The sequence below is a fragment of the Scylla paramamosain genome, chromosome 34 (assembly GCF_035594125.1).
Source record: "Scylla paramamosain isolate STU-SP2022 chromosome 34, ASM3559412v1, whole genome shotgun sequence".
NCBI lineage: Eukaryota > Metazoa > Arthropoda > Malacostraca > Decapoda > Portunidae > Scylla > Scylla paramamosain.
The window spans coordinates 11,365,220-11,375,219 of record NC_087184.1 but is presented as its reverse complement, the minus strand read 5'-3'; the positions used below and the strand labels follow the sequence as shown (position 1 = coordinate 11,375,219).

At 41.4% G+C, this 10,000-nt stretch overlaps 1 protein-coding gene across 7 annotated transcripts in view; it reads right to left on the bottom strand.

Annotated features, from left to right (window-relative positions):
• Nucleotides 1–10,000, bottom strand: part of LOC135090172 (neurogenic locus Notch protein-like) — a 190,033-nt gene that overhangs the window by 39,027 nt on the left and 141,006 nt on the right. For 5 of the 7 annotated variants that reach the window (XM_063986596.1, XM_063986598.1, XM_063986597.1 and 2 more), the window contains exon 4: nt 4,360–4,390. The gene's annotated coding sequence lies outside the window, so the exon portion shown is untranslated. Of the gene's footprint in view, nt 1–4,359; nt 4,391–6,576; nt 6,700–10,000 lie in introns of those variants that run through there. The other 2 variants (XM_063986595.1, XM_063986601.1) reach the window with 2 other exon arrangements.

Genomic DNA, 10,000 nt, shown 5'->3' with positions numbered 1-10,000 from the left:
TAAACTTCTATCTAATTACACAGCGCAGAGTCCAGCCAGGTTCGCATAATTCTTGCACACATGACCGTATTCTGAAACGCCTCCCCATCCCACCTGCACTGCATTCCAAAGGCTCCAGTTGGTGTAGCAAGGGATTTTAAGATAATTTTTACACCTTGAATGACAGATTAACAAGATTTCTACATAATGAAGAGGAGAAACAGACAAAGGAACTCGGCTAATCATCTCTGTGGCCTTTGAAATCAGTCATCGTGAGAGCAAGGCCTTCCTGAATACTGGCCTTACTTCCACGCCCCCCAACGCTCCTCCCACTGCCCCTTCACCGCCCCCTCCGCCCACACTGCACGCTGGTCGTCCCCCCTGCAGTGTTTGTCGTTGTGAATGCAAATGCCTGGGTTGTGTGTGACTGTATCAGGGGTGACCTTAGTAGGGACAAGTCAGCGGCCTCCTCCTCTTCCTCCTCCTCATCGTCCTCCTCATCGTCCTCCTCCTCCTCCTCCTCCTCCTCCTCCTCCTCCTCCTCCTCCTCCTCCTCCTCCTCCTCCTCCTCCTCCTTCTGCTCTTGTCCTCGCCCTTGTCTTTGCTCTTGCTTTCGATTTCCTCCTCCTCCTCCTCCTCCTCCTCCTCCTCCTCCTCCTCCTCCTCAGGTCAGACTCAGGTCAATTCTTTCTGTCGCAGATTGGAACGCTGAACTTGGCGAAAGTAACATTGAGGAATCATGGGCGAAATTTAAGTACATTTTAGAAGATGCTGTGAAGACATGTATCCCTATGCGTAAAAGACGTCCATGTAAGAGAAATAAACCTAAATGGTGGACAAACAAGATTGAGTCACAACTACTGCAGAAAAATCGTGCCTACCGTAAATATTTGTCCTCTCAGAATGAGGCTGATAAACTAGAATACGACAGACTCCGACGCGAATCAAAAAAGCTCATTAGACAGAGTAAGAAAAATCTAGAAATGTATATTGCAAGCATTGCTAAATCCAATCCCAAAGAATTTTACAGTTACGTTCGAAATAAAAAAGTCATTACATCTCACATTAATCACATTACACTAGATAACGGTAATTTTGTCACCGGAGAAACTCAGATCGCGGACACACTGAATGATTATTTTGCTTCAATTTTTACAGAGGAAAATACTCATACAATCCCCGAACCACTCCTTATGCTCCACAACATAATCCCCTTAAGTGTCTGCGTTTTTCATGAAAACGAGATAATCAAAGTAATTGATAAGATGAAAACTGACAAAGCCCCCGGCCCAGATGGTATTGCACCACGTGTCTTGAAAGAAACTAAATTCCAAATTTGTAAGCCCCTTTCGTTGCTTTTCACCAAATCATTTAACTGCGGTAAGGTTCCCGAGGATTGGAAGTTAGCTAACGTTACCCCTATAGAAAAGAAAGGCAATAATTCACTTCCAAGTAACTACAGACCTATCAGCCTTACATCTGTAGTATGTAAACTAATGGAAACAGTAATTCGCAATAATTTAGTGAACTTTCTAGAGGAAAATGATTTAATCAATGACTCGCAGCATGGCTTCCGAAACAGACGTTCTTGTCTGACTAATCTGCTTGATTTCTTTTATGATGTTTTCACCATGTACGACGAAACAAAGGCAGTAGATATAGTGTATCTAGATTTTCAAAAGCTTTTGACAAAGTTCCCCATAAGCGGCTACTAGCTAAATTGAAGTCACATGGTATAAATGGAAAACTTCTCAATTGGCTTGAAGACTGGCTGTCTGAGAGAAAACAGCGCGTTGTTTTAAATGGTAAATTTTCAAACTGGCGAGAAGTTCTAAGTGGTGTACCACAGGGATCAGTGCTCGGCCCTGTTCTTTTCCTTATTTACGTTAATGATATCGATGAGGGTCTCACCTGCAAAGTATCTAAGTTCGCTGATGATACAAAAATAATGAATAAAGTAGTCACGTCTGAGGATAAAAGAACATTACAATCTGATCTTGACCACTTAGCCACTTGGTCAGACAAGTGGCAGATGAGCTTCAATGTAGATAAATGTAAAGTGTTGCACATTGGTAATAACAACGATCACACTGATTACTTAATGAACGGTACCGAGCTTCTTAAGGTTAAGGAGGAAAAGGACTTGGGTGTTATAATTACCTCAGACCTCAAGTCAAGTAAACACTGCTCGGAAGTAGTTAAAACAGCAAATAAATTGGTTGGGTTTATTGGTAGGACTTTCGAATTCAAATCAGAAGGGGTAATTCTCACATTGTTTAATACACTTGTCCGACCTCTACTTGAGTATTGCGTCCAGTTCTGGTCACCCCATTACAGGAAAGATATAGACAAGCTGGAGAGAGTCCAAAGAAGAGTTACCAAGTTGATCCCACGACTGCGGAACAAGCCTTATGAGGAGCGCTTGAGGGAACTCAACTTGTTCAGTTTAGAGAAACGGCGAATGCGAGGTGACTTAATTGAATTGTTTAAGATGTGTCGGGGCTTTGATAACGTAAATGTAAACAACTATCTCATCATTGACAGTTCCAACACCACTCGAAATAATGGCTACAAGATTATAGGTAAGCGTTTCAGATCAGACGAGGCTAAGTATTATTTCTTTAATAGAATTGTAAATGTCTGGAACTCTCTCCCAGCACATATTGTCGATAGTAACACAATAGAAACTTTTAAACAAAGGTTGGACAATCACCTCGCAGCAACCCCTCATATAACGTACTTTGCGCCTACATAAAATGTTTTTTTTTTTTAGTTAGTTAGTGTAGTGAATAGTATAATTTCTCTTTCATCCTTTCCTATCACATCTTAGCCTTTCCTCCTCCCTATACTCTCCTGTTTTTCCTTCCTTGATCTCTAGTGTCCTCCATCCTCTAACTCTTAGAATCTGTAGTGGTAGTGGTAGAATAGACACACAGACAGCCTCGTTAGGCCCAGTAGGGCTGTTGCTGTCTGTTCTTTCCTTTGTATTCCTTTGTATTCCTCCTCCTCCTCTTCCTCTTCCTCTTTCTCATTCTCTTCCTTCTCCTTCTCTCTTCCTCTTCTTCGTCCTTGCCCTCCTCGTTGTCTCTAAGTTTACTTCGTCCTCCTTCTTATTCTCCTCCTCCTCCTCTTCCTCCTCCTCCTCCTCCTCCTCCTCCTCCTCCGACTTACTTACTACCATTGCTGTTGTTATTTTTATTATTCCAGCAACAGTAACAACTACCACAAAAATTTCTACTATTCTTCAACTGCTGCTGCTGCTGTTCTTACTACTACTACTACTACTACTACTACTACTATCTCTCTCTCTCTCTCTCTCTCTCTCTCTCTCTCTCTCTCTCTCTCTCTCTCTCTCTCTCTCTCTCTCTCTCTCTCTCTCTCTCTCTCTCTCTCTCTCTCTCTCTCTCTCAAGAAGACGTACATCAGACGCAGAAACAAAACGTTAAATAGTAAAAAAAAAAAAAGAAAGAGAAAGAGAAAACGAATACAAAAGAAAAATGTTTTATAAGAGTCCTCCATTCACTTGCACCGTTTTCTTTACACTTGAGAAATAATAAGAAAACGGGAGTCGGGTTGAGTGCAATTTTATCTTCTTCATTTTTGTCTTCGTATTAATTTTATTCTCTGGTAAAGGAGGAGGAGGAGGAGGAGGAGGAGAAGGAGGAGGAAGAGTTTTAAGAAAGAAATGCTAAAAATGAATGAAGATGAAAAATACCTCTTTGTGAATTTTGGCTTCGGTCTGTAGTGAATAAATGAAGTTCATAATGGAGGAGGAGGAGGAGGAGAAGGAAGAGGAAGAGGAAGAAGAGGAAGATAAAAGAAGAGAAGGAAAATATTTGTCTTCGGCTGTTTCGTTCATGATATTTTAATTTCTTCATTTTCTCAGCCTAATCTTGTGCAAACAGAGACGCATTGTTATTTCTCTCTCTCTCTCTCTCTCTCTCTCTCTCTCTCTCTCTCTCTCTCTCTCTCTCTCTCTCTCTCTCTCTCTCTCTCTCTCTCTCTCTCTCTCTCCTTTATTAATCTTTCCTTCACCCAACATTTCCTTTCTTCCCATCCTCTCTCCTTCCCTTCCATCATTTCTTTCTTCTTACCTCCTCCTCCTCCTCCTCCTCCTCCTCCTCCTCCTCCTCCTCCTCCTCCTCCTCCTCCTCCTCCTCCTCCTCTTCAGTCCTTCAGTCAGGATGATATTAAATCCTATAACCCTTTAAATCCCACCCCAGTAATAGGGTGACGTGTAGTGGGGAGCGAAGGGTATATAGACGGGTTTCTCTCTCTCTCTCTCTCTCTCTCTCTCTCTCTCTCTCTCTCTCTCTCTCTCTCTCTCTCTCTCTCTCTCTCTCTCTCTCTCTCTCTCTCTCTCTCTCTCTCTGGACGTACCTGTTTAAGTGCTCAGGTGATTGTGTGTAATCTGCAAAGAGAGGAATGTTAATTAATTACCTGGGTTTAGTAAGAAAGTGTGTTGTAGTTATTATTATTATTATTATTATTATTATTATTATTATTGTTGTTGATGTTACTACTACTACTACTACTACTACTACTACTACTACTACCACTACCACCACCACTACCACCACAATCCTTCAGCAGTTCAGCATCATTCAGAAACTAATTCCTGTAACAGTTTTACAGTGTAATACCTCGTGAAGCTTTTCCTCTTTTTTTCCTCTTAGTCTCTCTCTCTCTCTGTCTTTGTCTTGTTTAACAGGAAATCGAACTAAGCCTTTGTAATTCCTCTTGTGCTCAATAGATGAAACCATTTTCAAAAGATTAGTTCTATGGAAAAGTATAACAGATTTTTTTTCGCAATTTGAGCCATCCCTTCAGAGGCAAAACTGTGGAATATGAAGAAGAAACAGACGGAAATTATGAGTGTTACATATATAAACTCTCTCTCTCTCTCTCTCTCTCTCTCTCTCTCTCTCTCTCTCTCTCTCTCTCTCTCTCTCTCTCTCTCTCTCTCTCTCTCTCTCTCTCTTGTCCTCCCTTTTTCTCCTCCTACATTTCCCATTTCCTTTCCTCCTTTTCTTTCCATCCTTCCCTCGCTTTTCCCCTTCCCAATCATTTCTTCCTTTTTAAACATTCTCTTTGTTTCTCTTTGTTTCTCTTTACTTTCTTTTCATTTTCCTTCTCTCATATCTCCTCTCTCTCTCTCTCTCTCTCTCTCTCTCTCTCTCTCTCTCTCTCTCTCTCTCTCTCTCTCTCTCTCTCTCTCTCTCTCTCTCTCTCTCTCTCTCTCTCTCTCTCTCTCATTTCACCACAACGCAAACGAAAGCTTCTCTTCTCCTTGTCTCGAAAACCAACAATTTCTCTAAACTTTCTAACCTGAGACAAAATACTGGTGTGTGTGTGTGTGTGTGTGTGTGTGTGTGTGTGTGTGTGTGTGTGTGTGTGTGTGTGTGTGTGTGTGTGGCTATTTAGACACACGACAAGACTAGAAGCTAGAACAAGAGAGAGAGAGAGAGAGAGAGAGAGAGAGAGAGAGAGAGAGATGAGGTGAGATGAGATGAAGGAAACGAAAAGAAACGCAAGGAAAATAGAGAATGATTATGAGAGAGGAGGAAGTGACCGGAAAGAGGAAAAGGGAAAGAAAGAGAGGAAGGAAAAGGAGTAAAGGAAGTGTACGAGGGTAAAGAAAAGAAGAAAATTAAACGTATAGGAGAGAAAGCAAGATAAAAAGAAAAGTAGAAGGAAGAGAGAGAGAGAGAGAGAGAGAGAGAGAGAGAGAGAGAGAGAGAGAGAGAGAGAGAGAGAGAGGAAGGAAACATTGTGAATTGTAGACAGTGTGAGAAGCAAGAGAGGAAGGATTGTACAATGAGATGGAGAGATGAATAATAAATGGAGAATAAATGAGGAGGAGGAGGAGGAAGAAGAAGAAGAAAGAGGAGGCGATGCAAGGGAGAGAAAATCATGATGAAAGCAAGTGGTGCAAAGAAAGAGAGAAAGAGAAAAAGCAACTGGCAGTGAAAGTGAAGAGGACGATGAGATGGAGAAAGAGGAAAGAGTAAGATAATATGGAAGAAGTGAAAGACTACGATGAAAGGGAATAGTGCTAGAAGAAGAATAAAGATGTGTGAAGAGAGGAGAGATGAAAAGGATGAGACAAACATCCAAAAAATAAGGAAGAAAAATAATGAAAGGAAGGAGGGAGAGAGGGAGAGGAGGAGAGTGAAGGAGGCAATAAGTAAGATGGAGGAGAAGGTGTGAGGAGAAGAATGAGGGAGGGATGAGGGGGAAGAGTGGCAGTATTTCATAATTTTCTGCCTTCATTTGTCTGTCTTACTTCCTCTTTGTCTGTCTGTCTTTGTTAGCCTTACGTATATATATGTGTGTGTGTGTGTGTCTGTCCGTCTGTCTGGCTTCCTTCTTCCTGTCTATTTTTTTATGTCTTGTCTTTTTGTTCACTTAATCCTCTTTCCATCTCTCTGTTTCTCTATTTCTATATTCTACTCTTCTGTGTATGTTGCGTGTCTGTCTGTCTGCCTGTCTGTGTATCTGTATGCCTTTATCTGTCTATCTAGTCTTTATTTGTATCCTTACATCTTAAAGCAAAAATAAATAAATAAAAGGGAAAAAATAATGGTAGGAACTTACTGCAACAACAGGCAAGAGTGGAAGGCTTACAGTGGCAGCGGCGGTGATGGTGGTGGTGTTGGCACTGATCACTGGGATGGCGCTGATGTAGGACTCTGGCACGCCCCTTGCTTAGGACACGCGCCCTTAGAGTACCACCACCACCACCGCCACCACCACCACCACCACCACCATTATTCTATTATTGTTACCACTGTTTTCGATGGTCATTTATGTGTCGTTCAGAGATTTCATTTGTCACTGGTCCAGAAAAGGGTGGCAAGAGTCAGAGCAGCACATGTACGTCGTTTGGGGGATGAGTGGCGATTAGGGTGGTGTGGTGATTAAGTCCTGGTGATGTTTGGCGGATTACGGCTCACAAACCCTGCTGTGCTGCATGTCACTTTGAGTTACACGAATGGACACACACACACACACACACACACACACACACACACACACACACAGATACACGCATACATTATTTATTGACCACAGATTTAAGGTTTACACGATTATACCCTTGTCACACACACACACACACACACACACAAACACACACAAACACACGCACTATCCATTACCAGCAGGTCCTAAATTACAATATTAATTACACGTTTCAGTATAATGTGACCGTACATATAACATTTATTGAATAATATATACAATAAATTTTGCAGGTAGATGCAGACTTTTAGTGAGGCAGTGGGTGAGTTAGTTAATTAGTCAGGCATTCAGTCTTCTTGTCCTCGAAGTAGTCAGCCAATCAGTTAGTCAGTTAGTCTGTCATAATTCAGTTAGTCAGTTCTTCAGTTTAAGTCATTAGGGCAATTATTAGTTTATTCATTAATTTAGTCAGTCAATTTGTCATTCATTCATTCATTCATTCATCCATCCATTCATTCAGTCAGTCAGTTAGTCAGTCAGTAAGTCACCACCACTCACCCTCACCAACCCACTCACTCACCCTGACCACAAACAAGACGCAACAGAAAACGGGACACATCACAGCGCACCAGGAGTAACATTAAGGGGGTAACTCAAGCATTCCTCACTCCGCCACTTTTCCTGACAAATTTTTCCCCGCGCTGCCTTGACAAAGAGGACAGACAATATGTTGCAGGAAAATTAAGTGGCTGGCTACGTTAGTGTCTCCTCGGACAATATACTTGACAAATTTTCCCTCCCTCCCTCCCTCCCTCCCTCCCAGCCAGTCAGCCAACTGCCGCCTGTTAAGAAAATATTAACTTGCTTTCTTAACGTGCCTTAAAATTTTCTCCACTCTTTCTCTCTGTCTCCCCCTTTTTTTTTTATTACTGTGAATTTTTAACAGAGAAAATGCTTTGTTGTGGTGAAGTGGTGTTTTTCTTTTCTTTTTTTCTTTTTCGTGAAGGAGGAAGGAGAAGAAACGAGGGAAGGGAGGAAAGAGAAGTAAAGAAAATACAGGCAAGGAAAAACTAAGGGAAGTTTAGAGCAAGGGCCTTTTGTAAGAGAGAGAGAGAGAGAGAGAGAGAGAGAGAGAGAGAGAGAGAGAGAGAGAGAGAGAGAGAGAGAGAGAGAGAGAGAGAGAGAGAGGATATATAAGCAATCAGAACAGATAGAAGCAGACAAAGAAAAAGATTGAGAGAGGGACACACACACACACACACACACACACACACACACACACACACACACACACACACACACACACACACACACACACACACCTCCATCTTGATGTAAAACGAAAGAAAGAAACCTGCCTTGATCCACCTTAGATGAGATCCAGATCCTCCTCCTCCTCCTCCTCCTCCTCCTCCTCCTTCTCCTCCTCCTCCTCCTCCTCCATCCTCGACCTCTTTTTTTTCTTTTTACCTTCTTTTCTCAGATTTTCGTTCGAGATTTTATGACGATTGCTATTCAAGTTAAACAAATTCTCTCTCTCTCTCTCTCTCTCTCTCTCTCTCTCTCTCTCTCTCTCTCTCTCTCTCTCTCTCTCTCTCTCTCTCTCTCTCTCTCTCTCTCTCTCTCTCTCTCTGAACAGCCGGCGGCATAACGATATTAGCATTATTATAAATTAAATTGCCTCGTATTATTAGGTTACGTTAAATTGCTACTTTGATCCTTCACGTGTCGCGGATAAATCCAACTTCAACGTAACATTGAACACAGTAACACGATGCAAACTACGAGGGAGAGAGAAAATCCATTGGTGCTCCCTTCCATAAGACTGACTGTGTAACTTTTGTCTGTTGCATTGTCTGTTTCCTGATTTTGTTTAATGTCTGTTTTGCTCAGTTTGTTTTCTAAGTTATTACCGTTTTTTTTTTTTTTTTTTTTTTTTTTTTGTCAATTTTCCGATTCTTCATCTTTATTTTTTTTTCATTTTTTCAAGGTTGTTTATCTCATCTTTTTTTTTTTTTTAGATTGTTATGAGTTTTTCCTTCATTTACTCGTTCAATTTTTTTTTTTTGTTTAATTTACGGCTTTATTTATTTATTTATTTATTTATTTATTTTAAGTATTTGCTCTGGTCTTTAGTTATTCCGTATTACTCTTTTGAATATTTGCTGCTTCAGATTTTATTTTTATTTCTAGTTTTAAATCTGTTTATTCGTTCAATTTTATCTCTTTCAACCACCACCACCACCACCACCACCACCACCACCACCGCCGCCAGGAAGCTAAATAGACAAATATGAATAGTTAGGTAGATAATTAAGTAGGAGTTTTAAGACGAAGGGAAAAATAAAAGGGAAAAAAAAGGTTGGGAGCCGTTCTTTGCCTCATGTTTCATATTCCTCCTAAATTTTCCCGGATATTGTGTCATGTTTCTTAATTAAGAGGAGGAGGAGGAGGAGGAGGAGGAGGAGGAGGAGAAGGAGGAGGAAATATGCATCTTATAATAGTTGATGAAATGCCTCCTATTCTCAGCGTATCTCCTCCTCCTCCTCCTTCTCCTCCTCCTCCTCCTACTTAACGTTTGTTGTTGTTGTTGTTGTTGTTGTTGTTGTTGTTGTTGTTGTTGTTGTTGTTTTCTTTTTCTTTTTCTTCTTTTCTTCTTCTTTGTAATCTTTTCTACATTTCCACCACCACCACCACCACCACCACCACCACAAGCACTCCCCCTTACCAACCATCATATCATTCTCTCCTCTCAGCATCCCCCCTTCCCCTATCCCCTCCTCATATCCCTTCTCCACGTTTCCGTCTTTCCCTCCTCAGCGTGTCAAGAATTTCGCAATTTCCCCCAAGCGTTATTCCATTGCCTTCCATCTCAATCCAATCCCTTAACCTCTGCGCCTCTTTTTCCTCCTCCCCGTTCCATTTTCTTTTGTTTTTTTCTTTTTATTCGCCATTGCCTGAAGTTTTCTCCTTTCCATTATCACCAAGTCGTTTTTTTTTCCTTTTGTTGACGGCGTCTGGGAAAGGGATAAGGAGGAGGAGGAGAAGAGGAGGAGGA